The sequence below is a fragment of the Palaemon carinicauda genome, chromosome 31 (genome assembly GCF_036898095.1).
Source record: "Palaemon carinicauda isolate YSFRI2023 chromosome 31, ASM3689809v2, whole genome shotgun sequence".
Taxonomy (NCBI): domain Eukaryota; kingdom Metazoa; phylum Arthropoda; class Malacostraca; order Decapoda; family Palaemonidae; genus Palaemon; species Palaemon carinicauda.
The window spans coordinates 53,631,797-53,644,805 of record NC_090755.1 but is presented as its reverse complement, the minus strand read 5'-3'; the positions used below and the strand labels follow the sequence as shown (position 1 = coordinate 53,644,805).

The window sequence follows — 13,009 nt, the reverse complement described above, 5'->3', positions numbered from 1 at the left end:
ATTAATAACGAAATAATAATAAAAAAAGTTTATTTATTCCTATCTTCCCCACAAACTCAACATAATATATACCTTCCAAATATGTTAATAATTTTATCAAAGAACAGCGTAGCATATATACATGTAAAAATGTAAATAAAATAATATAGTAATAATAAACAAATGAAATCAACTACTACCTTCCGCCACGAAATCGACAATATAGGCTATACCTACCAAATATGTTAATAATTCCATTATACAAAAGCGTAGCATATATACAGTACATGTAAAAAAATGTAAATAAAATAATAAAGTAATAATAAAAAAATGGTTGATCAATCGATTATAAAACAGCAAAACATATACACAGTACATGTAAAAAATATGAATAAAATAAAGTAATAATATAAAAAGGTTGATCAATTGATTAAAGAACAGCGTAGCATATACACAGTAAATGTAAAAAATATGAATAAAATAATAAAGTAATAATAAAAAATGTTGATCTATTGATTAAAGAACAGCGTAGCATATACACAGTACATGTAAAAAATGTAAATAAAATAATAAAGTAATAATAGAAAAGGTTGATCATTCGATTAAAGAACAGCGTAGCATATACACAGTACATGTAAAAAATGAAAATAGAATAATAAAGTAATAATTAAAAAAGGTTGATCAATCGATTACAGAACAGCGTAGCATATACACAGTACATGTAAAAATATAAATAAAATAATAAAGTAATAATAGAAAAAGTTGATCAATCGATTAAAGAACAGCGTAGCATATACACAGTACGTGTAAAAAATATGAATAGAATAATAAAGTAATAATAAAAAAATGGTTGATCAATTCCTACCTTACCCCACAAATTCTTAGAAACGGAAAGGCAGTCTGGAGAAGCCACCTAGCAGCACCAGTCTGGGACGCGTCCAGTTACTGTCTCCGGCGCCGAGTGCCAAACAAACCCATCCCTTCAATAAGGATAGGTTATGATTCCTCATTTAAGCCACCCATTATCTCCTTTCCCCTCCATCGATCTCAAGAGACAATACTCGATACTGGTCATTTGTCTCTGCGGAGTTCCGTTCATAAATCAACACCACAAACGACGTAAAACCGTTTTGTCTAGACGTTTCTTTCTGTTTCAAGATGCCTTGCTTCGCCTAGCCACAGACATCACGCTTGTGAAATACAGGGTGTGCTTGTGAAATACAGGGTGTGCTTGTGAAATACAGGGTGTAATGTAAACGATCTGTTGACAGTCTGTCATTTTGCGGGTGGGTGGATATCTTTTATGTGGCCTACATGTTAAATGATTATCAGGAGTAACATTTCACGCTGATTTATTATCAATTTCGCAGTTTATCAAAGATATTCATCATCATCATCATCATAATCTCCTCAAACGCCTATTGTCGCAAAGAGCCTCGGTTAGATTTCCCCAGTCGTCTCTATCTTGAGCTTCTAAAATTTAAAATTTAAATCAATACTTCTCCATTCATCATCTCTTACTTCACACTCCATAGTTCTAAGTCATGTAAGCCTGGGTCTTCAAATTCTTCTAGTGCCTTCTGGAGACCAGTAGAAAGTTTGGTGAACCAATGTTTACTTTTCACATATATATTTTGACATGATTCATCTTTCTTTTTTAGGAAAATAATCATTGATAAATTTCCTCTTTTGCAGAATTTACCTTTTCAATTACACAATCAAACTCTTTATATCAAAGTAAGGCGTTTGATATCAATTTATCAATCCTAATATACAAAATTTATAAAAATCTCATTTATCTTCAAATTATGAAGTTGGTGTTTAGGCGATATCCAGAAATGATGAATAAGAGAATGAATAAATCACTGAGGAATAAACTTCGTATTAAACTATCTTGTAACACCCGTCTAGACACTTCTTCCCACCTTAATTCTGGAAACCAGTAATCTTCGGATTTCTCTCTCTCTCTCTCTCTCTCTCTCTCTCTCTCTCTCTCTCTCTCTCTCTCTCTCTCTCTCTCCATTTACTATACACTTTGGAACTCTCTATCTGCATCTGTGGGTCTTAAATTTTACAACCATCCTTCTTTAAAAAAGATTCAAGTCTGCCCAAGTTCCTTATCCTTTTTTATCCGTTTCCATCGAACTTTAGTTAATTAGGGCCATTAAGATTCCCACCCCCATCGGACTCTGTATCAAATAGGATCGTGTCTGATTTCAACTAAATTTTATATAATTTCCTCAGAGTAAAATTATGTATGTTTGAGAACTATTTGGAATTATTTCTCCATTAAGCATAGACTGTATGACGCTTCGATATAATGTTATGACGGAAAACATTATATAATGACTTTCTATGGTGTATTTAAGAATAGACTTTTAATTAACCAAGTCTAAATTCAAATTCTAAATAAAGGATTATCAGAAGAAAGCTTAATATGAGAGAAGAATTATCTGATTCATCATATGCGAAATGCAAGAATTTCAGGGACATTATTTTTAAGACACCTTCTCTCTCTCTCTCTCTCTCTCTCTCCTCTCTCTCTCTCTCTCTCTCTCTCTCTCTCTCTCTCTCTCTCTCTCTCTCATTATTATTATTATTATTATTATTATTATTATTACTCTCCTCTCTCTCACTCTCTCTCATTATTATTATTATTATTATTATTATTATTATTATTATTACTCTCCTCTCTTTCACTCTCTCTCATTATTATCATTATTATTATTATTATTATTATTATTATTATTATTATTATTATTATAAATATTATTATTCTCTCTCTCTCTCTCTCTCTCTGTTGTCACCTCCGTCAAGGAGGTTATAAAATCGTTTAGGTTTATTTATTTATTTGTCTGTGTCTGTCTGTCTATGGACGGAATTATGTCAAAGCTATTCGGTGGATTTTGACGAAATTTCTGCCATGGACAAATTAATTAAATTTTGGAGATGATCCGATTCGAGACCTGGATTTGCATTTTTCAAAATTTTAAAGATCACGTCGAAACAAATTGATGGATTATCACCAAATTTCAACAATGGATAGATATTACGCCTCGGAAGAAACCATCACGATTCTGGATCAACAGTGCACTTTTCACCATCCACACTCAGCATGTGAAAAGGGGGACGCGCTGTCCGTAGAATTTAGTTAAATGTTAGTAGATTCATCCACGGTCAGTATATGAAAAAAGGAGTGTTTCTTCCGTAGACTTGAGTGAAATATTAGCAATTTTCATTGGCAGATATCTGAAATCTCTGATTGCTCTGGTTATTATTATTATTACTAAAATTATCAAAATTAGTATTATCATTAAAACAATTATTATTCTCTCTCTCTCTCTCTCTCTCTCTCTCTCTCTCTCTCTCTCTCTCTCCTCTCTCTCTCTCTCTATTATTATTATTATTATTAATATTATTATTACTCTCTCTCTCTCTCTCTCTCTCTCTCTCTCTCTCTCTCTCTCTCTCTATTATTATTATTATTATTACTATTATTACTCTCTCTCTCTCTCTCTCTCTCTCTCTCTCTCTCTCTCTCTCTCTCTCTCTCTCTCACTCTCTCCTTACCACTGAAGGGATTCTTCACAATTGAATGTCTCACCTCCTGAGGCTTGAGACGTCGAGAGACTACATATTTTTTCGGTTTGTCACCTCCACCCACCCACACCTCTCCCTGGGGGGAAAGGCTGTAACAGGGGGAAACTGAAGTAAATGGACAAAGAGGCTTTTGTGCAAATGTCACCAACAACTTCTGATCTCTTGACAGCTCGCTGTAGGGTGGAGAGGGATAGGAGCCTTCTACTGCAACAGCTTTGAGTGAGTTTGGAGGGAAAATGTAATGGAACGAAATGTAGAGAAAACGAAGTAAGAGGGTGAGATTGGAGGGAAAATGTAATGGAACGAAATGTAGAAAAACAAAGTAAGAGGGTGAGTTTGGAGGGAAAATGTAAAGGAACGAAATGTAGAAAAATGAAGTAAGAGGGTGAGTTTGGAGGGAAAATGTAAAGGAACGAAATGTAGAAAAATGAAGTAAGAGGGTGAGTTTGGAGGGAAAATGTAAAGGAACGAAATGTAGAAAAATGAAGTAAGAGGGTGAGTTTGGAGGGAAAATGTAATGGAACTAAATGTAGAGAAAACGAAGTAAGAGGATTTATGTGTGAATAGGGGATTCGGATATGAAAAAAACGCAAGATAGTTTGTTGTTATGTGAATTATATCAAACAATAATTTCTGATAGACTAAGTATTTCTAGAAATGAAACTATAATAGAGATGCCATATGTGGATGAGATCATGATGCAGGGTAGATGGAGATGGTTTGGACATGTTCTTCGCACTCCCTAAGAGAGATTAGTTCACCTAACGTTCATCTGGTCTCCACAAGGTACTAGAAGAGTTAAAAGACCCAGGCCTTCATGGCTGAGGACTATGAAGCGCGAAGTAGGAGATGATGAATGGAGAAGTATTGAATTAAAAGCTCAAGATAGAGACGACTGGCGAAATCTAACCGAGGCCCTTTGAGTCAATAGGCGTAGGAGGAGATGATGATGATGATAAGATTAAGTATGAGAAAACTATATTTGGCCTTTCTTGGTATATCTTTACCCCTGCATTGTTTCAAGGGGGGTTATGTATGATGACGGCCATGTCCCACATCTCCCTAATTCTCAACCCAATCACTAAAAATATGCCAGTATAAGGGGGTCGCAGTAGTTAAGTAAAGTTGCTGTGGCATGATTGGTAACGTCTCTGCCTGGTGATCGCCCGTCGGGGGTTCGAGTCCCGCTCAGACTCGTTAGTGCCATTAGTGTCTGCAACCTTACCATCCTATGGCACTACCCAAGACTTAATTTTGGTTTTGATTTTGGGGTTTCCTTTTCCTAGTAAAGTTGTTTATCATAGCTAAAGAGTCTCTTCTACCCTTATCAAGTGGAAAGAAGCCACTGTACAATTACAGTACAGTAGTTAACCCCTCGAGTGAAGAAGAATTTTTCGGTTATCCCAGCTTTTCCAATGATGGTTGTAGCTTAGCTAGCAATGATAACAATAACATTATCATAAATCAGTTAAATCAGGTCGAGGCAGCAATTGGATGGGTTACCACTAAGGAATGCTAGAGGCTATTAAATAAACAAATCAAAATATATCGAGATTAGCAGCAAAGTTAAATTGGAATGAGAATCATGCCAACCTGTTCAACAGAAAAGATTTGCAACAAGTTTCAACTTTGTAATGGCAGAGGCGAGGGACAGTGACACTGCACTATCAAACAGGACAATGCCCTAGTATGACCATTTATCATATATCAGCGCCCAAGCCCCCTCTCCACCCAACCTAGGTTCAGGGAGGGCTAGGCAATGGCTGCTGACGACTTAAAAGTTAGACCTATAGGCTCCCCCAAACCCCCTAACCTTAGCTCAGAAGGATGGTAAGGTTGCACACATTAATGACACTAACGAGACTGAGCGGGACTCGAACCCCCGACTGGCAAACACCAGGCAGAGACGTAACCAATCAGGCCACCAATTCAACTACCAGGATAGGGAAGATCTTTCCACGATGTGCCCAAAACTGGAGCAAAGCTTCTAGAATGCTGTGTAGTATTGAGCCTGATAATGGAGAAGGCAAGACTGATGAAATAACTGCGTACTTAGTACTATGTAGTGGATGGTACTATCCGGGAAGATCTGATATATTAACTGTATATATCATAAGCTTTGCTTTATTATCATAAAAAATAACACGACAACTTGTTAGTTACCAAACCTACTGAACATTTGTTTGTCACAAGGAAAGACAAAGGGTATTTAAGGAAAAGAGTTGAGATGATCAGAAATATGAAGTGTGTGTGTATGTTTGTGTGTCATTGATTATTTTTTCATGTTCAGGGTTACTCCCTGTTTACTTCGTATTTTTCTCCCTGGTAATTGAACCCTGATACATATGTATCATTTCAACAGCAGGCCAATTGTTGTCATATATTTTCACGGGTCTATTTTTGTAATTCCAAGTTATGAATGAACATAACAATAACTATTGTTTCTTACCACAACATCTAGACCGAATATGACTGCTCTCTCTCTCTCTCTCTCTCTCTCTCTCTCTCTCTCTCTCTCTCTCTCTCTCTCTCTCTCATGATTTTGTATTTAACTCTTTTATCCTCGAGCAATATGTCACAGTGTCTCATGTCTTAACGGCTTTTATGAATCTTTTCTTATTTTCCGCATTTAAGAAATTATATTATTCTTGTTTACAATCATTACCATCTTTTAATATATTCATAAAATTCACCTCTCTACTATCATCGCTGCATTTAGCAACAGCCTCTGCGAACTTTAACAGCTACCTTAGATGTCAGGATGCCAGATAACTCAGAATCAATCAGTCAATTTTAACAGCCCATTATAATTTGTCTTGCTAAGCTTGGTTTTATATTGTTATATATTTCATATCCTTCTTATTCATATGTCCAGGAGGATGGTGAACTCTAAACTTCCCCCACATAACCTAACCTACAAGCCGTATCCTTAAAGGTTTAAGGTTTAAAGTTCGCTCATGAATGGCAGCGGCAAGGGACAGTGACATTGCCAAAGAAAGCAGGACAATGCCTTAGAGACTGACCGTATATTATATGATCAGCGCCCAAGCCTCCTCTCCACCCAAGCTAGGACCAGGGAGGGCCAAGCAGTGGCGGCTGATGACTCAGCAGATAGACCTATAGGCTCCCCCAAACCCCCCAACCTGAGCTCACAAGGATGGTAAGGTTGCAGACACTAATGGCACTAACGAGTCTGAGCGGGACTCTAACCCCCGACTGGCGATCACCAGGCAGAGACGTTACCAATCAGGCCACAGCAACTTAACTAATGCGACCCCCTTATACTGGCATATTTTTAGTGATTGGGTTGAGAATTAGGAAGATGTGGGACATGGCCGTCATCATACATAACCCCCCTTAAAACAATGCAGGGGTAAAGATATACCAAGAAAGACCAAATATAGTGTTCGGGCAAGAATCATGAGATGGTGTATTTAGATTAAATGCCTTGCTTCGCGTACGTAATCTCAACATCATTTGTGGTTTGTTCGTTACTTCCCTATCGTATCATGCTGCATTTCCGGCTGAAACCTTTGGGCTTGTGGCATTTTGTTTTTCCAGTTAGGGTTGTAAATTGGCAAATAATAACAATAATATCAATTATCTTCTATCAAGTTTTTTTTTCTTTCAGGGCTTTATATATATATATATATATATATATATATATATATATATATATATATATATATATATATGCATGTATATATATATATATATATATATATATATATATATATATATACATGTATATATATATATATATATATATATATATATATATATATATATATATATATATATATATATATAGCCTATATACATATATATACAGTATATATATATATATATATATATATATATATATATATATATATATATATATATATATATATATATATACATATATATATATATATATATATATATATATATATATATATATATATATATATATATATATATATATATATATATATATATATATACATACATAAATATACATACTGTATATGTTTGTGTATAAGAGTGCAAATCCATAAGGAAAAGGCGTACGATGAAAAATACTGCGTATGTATAGATATCAAAATTACATAGAAAATCTACTCTATCAAACTAATAAAAAAAAAAAAAACAGCAGAGTAGCAATCAAATAAAAATCCAACAAAGGTGTTATCTTAAGGGGCACTAATTACGTAAACAGAGCCACTGTCTTTCCCCACCTGCAATTAATACCTGTTGACAGAGGCCATCAGGCAACCCACGCTTTTTACTGGAAGCAATTGAGTTAACTACGTCGCCCCATTAATATGACTGTCGCTTAGGTCGTTTGCCATGGGGCTCGTTCATGTGCAGGATATATAAATTGGCTCTTCTGAGTGGCCTTAGTTAAGCAATGAATCTTCTATATTTTTTTTTTTTTCGTATAGAGGATGTCTCCATGAATGTTTTCTGTTTTGTGATCTGGTTATGTTTCTATTTCTATATTCGTGTAAATTTCTTACTGACGATAGTCATTGGGATATTATGACTGAAATGATACAGCATTATCCGTAGTATGTTAGCCAAGGCACCAGCCACCCTTTGAGATACTACCGTTTGAGAGTTGTTGGGTTCTTTGACAGACCAGATAGAACAACATTTTTTCTTTGCCTACACATGCATCGAATAGTCTGGTCTATTCCTCACACGATCTCCTCTCTCCTCATACACCTGACAACACTTAGATAACGGAAAAATTCTTCTTCACTCAAGGGGTTGACTACTGTACTGTAATTGTACAGTGTCTGCTTTCCACTTGATAAGGGTAGAAGAGACTCTAGCTACGATAAACAACTTTCCTAGGAAAAGGAAACTACAAAATCAAAACCAAAATTAAGTCTTGGGTAGTGCCATAGCCTCTGTGCCATGGTCTTCCCCTGTCTTGGGTTAGAGTTCTCTTGCTTGAGGGTGCACTCAGGCACAATATCCTATGCTTCCTTTCCTCGCTGGGCTGTTTTCCCTGTTGAAGCCCTTGGGTTATTAGCTCCCTGCTTATCCAATGATGGTTGTAGCTTAGCTAGCAATAATAATAATAGCAGTATCATAAATCAGTTAAATCAGGTCGAGGCAGCAATTGGATGGATAACGGGGGAGGGTGGGCTGTGGCACCCTAGCAGTACCAGCTGAACTCGGTTGAGTCCCTTGTTAGGCTGGGAAGAACGTAGAGAGTAGAGGTCCCCTTATTTGTTTTTGTTTCATTTGTTGATGTCGGCTACCCCCCAAAATTGGGGGAAGTGCCTTGGTATATGTATGTATGTATGTATGTACCACTAAGGAATGCTAGAGGCTATTAAAGTAAAGAATCTCCGTGACCATCATTACTATTTGAGACAGACCTTAGCATGATAGCCAATATATCACAAAAACTCCAACATAGAGATTTCTTCGAGGGTATAAAACTCCGTTATTCTCACAAACGAATATTTCTATCTTATTCTTAATCTAAAGAATCCCCGTTGGAGGATACTACTTCAGTGCACCTCGCACGGTGTCCTGTATGTATCACTTAAGGATCTTTGCAGCGTCCCTACGGTTCCTCACTTCTTAACTTTATACTTCATTTCCTCGTTTTTCCTTCTTACTGTCCACCCAATTCTAACTCTTACTTTAAAGCAACTTCAGCATTTCCTTCAGTTTCATCTAAGTGCTGAGTGTCTCCTTGGCCCCAACGCTGGGTGATAAAGATCGTAGTTATCAAATACCTCTGGTGTTACAAGTTTCCCCTCAGAGGAAAAAAAACAAACAAAAACTTTGCCGGTATTATTATTATTATTATTATTATTATTATTATTATTATTATTATTATTATTATTATTATTATTATTATTATTAAATGCTAAGCTAGATCCATTTTGCCAAAAATGCCGAAGCGAACAATGATTCACCCTAAAATATATATACAAATGTTCATGGTTTTACAAATTGTATTATGAAGTGTAACTTTACCTAAGGAAAAAATGTATATTTATATCGAGTCATTATTTAAGAAAAAAAAAATATTTAAATGTTCCAGTCCAGTCTGAGAAATAAAAGAAAAAAAAAACATTGAAACCCTACTTACAGTAATTATTCTTCACGGGTAATGAGACTAGGATCCGGGATACAAAGGTAAGTATTACCTAATGAGAGAGAGAGAGAGAGAGAGATGCTATTGACCTAATAAACAAGGTTTGCTCAAGAACAAGAGACAATGAAAAACAAACAAACCTGAGTTAGTCAAGGTATGTTTTCATGTCGTTTTGAATAATAATAATAATAATAATAATAATAATAATAATAATAATAATAATAATAATAATTAAGTTTAGTAGGTTGAGCTGTGAGTCTCTTACGATGCTTAAAGGTAGCAAGATCACTCACTGGTTTGGATGAGAATATCCTTTGGTACAAAAGATGCTTATTTGTCGAGAGATATATGGATCAACTTCCTTCTTTTGATGACAAATGCGAATTTTTAATGTGGATGGAAAAGAAAATTTTAAAAATGTATAAATGAATTGCTTGTGAGGTATATATGAATAAAGAATGATTGGGAGAGTAGGGAATATACAGAAATGACGATGTAAAATGCTAACCGTAACATATTTGATAATACATATATTTACTAAAAAAATGGAGGGGTTTATTAGAATTGTGTTTGAACACCCGTAAGAAGAGCAGATTGATTAGGAGGGTCGACGAAAGCCGGGTGGGGGGGGGGGGGGGAGGTAATGAGTCTATGTGTTAGACCGAGAAAGTAGCTGGTACGAAGTCTCCTGCTTTTGATATAACTAAATTTGGTCATTTCAATTTGACCTGCGCTGTAAAATACCCATGAATCAGACCAAGAGCAGACCAAGATCTCTAGACTTTGGGCCAGACACCGAGCACATTAGACATTGATAGTCTAGGCCTAATCTAAACATTATCTCGTAACTTCCTAAGTACCAGAAGGTAGTTGTGATAACTTACGGATATATGCGCACATTGCATTGCAGTAATTATCTATATCGATTAAGTTAGCACCTCGATTCAGATTTGGTCGATGTTTTTGCTGTGTAGGCCTACCTATTAACAGTGTCATATTGACATATGCGTGAATCTGACAATATGGAATATTACCTTACATCCACATATTAAGCTAACTCTGAAAATGTAGGATAAAAGTCTATCTAATAACTTTAAATCGTATGTAATCCGCATAACGTATGGAGAGAGAGAGAGAGAGAGAGAGAGAGAGAGAGAGAGAGAGAGAGAGAGAGAGAGAGAGAGAGAGAGAGAGAGAGAGAGAGAGAGAGAGAGAGAGAAACTCAAACGTTGACATTGTGCGCGGGAAACGTATAACAGGGTAGCCAACTTTACGGTTCTACTCCAATATTTGTCATGCGAGTTTTGAGTACGCTGTTTGAATACTCCTTACACAAACGTAACATCTAATAAACCTCGTAAAATCAAATCAAACAAAACGTCTACCTCTTGTGTGATTTACCGCATTTTACAAATATCTTGGAGATATTGCAGTTGGCAGAATTGTGTAAATCCAGTAAGTAACTCCCCCACATGAAAACAAACCACTTACGAGAGTGGACGGAAGTTCTTGTTTCTTTTATGTGACTCAGTGTTGTTGTGCGTTACGGCGAAATGTGCCTTTAGTTTTTAATATCAGGAAATACAGTGATGATGGTAATTCCAAGATGGAAATATCTTATTCCATCTTGGGTAATTCTACCGGACGGAAATATTTAACGAAGTCTGAAGAAAGAAAAAAGTTACGATACAAAAGAAGGTTTGTACTTGAGTGGTGTCAGGTTCAATATTTCGTGTTCATTATTTTTAAACAATTTTCCCACTTAGTTCGTAGATGTATGAGATTTCAACTATTGATTTTTCGTAGGCTATCAAAATGGTATAATAGGACATGCCTAGGACGTAATTCACTCAATACTTTGAAACCTAACCTACACGTATAGCCTACCTTAGGCCTACATTCATAGCCTTCCTCCGAAGTAACGTAGTCATGGCATCAAGGAAAGAGAATTTCACACTTACAAATCACCAAGAATTTGTGTTAACAGTTAATTATTTGGAAATGTTATAGCGAGCAGCAGGTGATTTAGTGTTCATTGGCGTACTTTCAGTTGTATAAATGACTTTAATAATGATAGGCTACTGGATACTGGAAAAAAATTACATTCTCATGGACTACATAAACTTAACCTGACTGACGGTTAGCGCGTAAGGATAATGTTAAACCGAACTAAGTTACAAATAATATCCATCATATTAATAGTTAATTCGCTGAAGATTGTTATACATTAGAAATGGAGTTCTATGTGTACTAACCGCCATCTCTTATGTTGTATATTCTGGCCAATTGGATCACCGCTCTTCCATACGGACCAAGCTAGTTCTGTTGGGTGAGTATTCCCGGAAATTAGATTTTGAGTATCCCCATGATTTTAAGCGTTGTATCACAACAATTGCCTTATCGAATAAGTCAATAGATTTATCAAATGTTTCCAGGTACCCGTTTTCTGCTTCTTAAACACACCAACATAATTTTTCTTATCTTTTCTAGGCTGTAATTATTACACAATATACCCAGCACAGTTCTTGCTTTACCACTTTAGATTTTCGAGGGTTTGCTTTACGAAGCACTAAAGCACATTTTCTACAAGTAGCTTGAAGTAGGTCGCTGGTTGGGGGGGGTTGGTTGGAGTGAGAGGTTCTCGAGGTGTTGTGATTTGTATATGTTTCTCAAAGGAGATTGAAGGATAATGTTGCCTGTATAACTGGATCTTCTTCTTCTTTAGATTGCCCGGAGCTTCTCTCCGAACAGGGACTTTTTGACGGTGCGTCTAGCCCCTAAGTGGTTGAGATCTAGCCATTTTGTAGCCGAGAATTTGGCCATTTCGTAACCGTTCTTTGGGGGGTTGTTTCGTTACCTATAGAGATGTGTGTTTATATTAAATGTCGGGATCTAGTCATTTCGTAACCTTGCCTTTTCGTAGCAGAGAATTTGGCCATTTCGTAACCGTTCTTTGGGGGGTTGTTTCGTTACCTATAGAGATGTGTGTTTATATTAAATGTCGGGATCTAGTCATTTCGTAACCTTGCCTTTTCGTAGCAGAGAATTTGGCCATTTCGTAACCGTTCTTTGGGGGGTTGTTTCGTTACCTATAGAGATGTGTGTTTATATTAAATGTCGGGATCTAGTCATTTCGTAACCTTGCCTTTTCGTAGCAGAGAATTTGGCCATTTCGTAACCGTTCTTTGGGGGGTTGTTTCGTTACCTATAGAGATGTGTGTTTATATTAAATGTCGGGATCTAGTCATTTCGTAACCTTGCCTTTTCGTAGCAGAGAATTTGGCCATTTCGTAACCGTTCTTTGGGGGGTTGTTTCGTTACCTA

The 13,009-nt window shown here is 36.1% G+C and overlaps 1 protein-coding gene across 2 annotated transcripts in view; it reads right to left on the bottom strand.

Annotated features, from left to right (window-relative positions):
- The window catches only part of LOC137624979 (acid-sensing ion channel 5-like), a 36,294-nt gene extending 24,097 nt beyond the window's left edge, over positions 1-12,197 (bottom strand). For both annotated transcript variants that reach the window (XM_068355915.1, XM_068355916.1), the window contains exon 1: positions 11,941-12,197. The gene's annotated coding sequence lies outside the window, so the exon portion shown is untranslated. The remainder of the gene's footprint in view (positions 1-11,940) is intronic.
- Between the last annotated feature and the right edge of the window lie 812 nt (positions 12,198-13,009).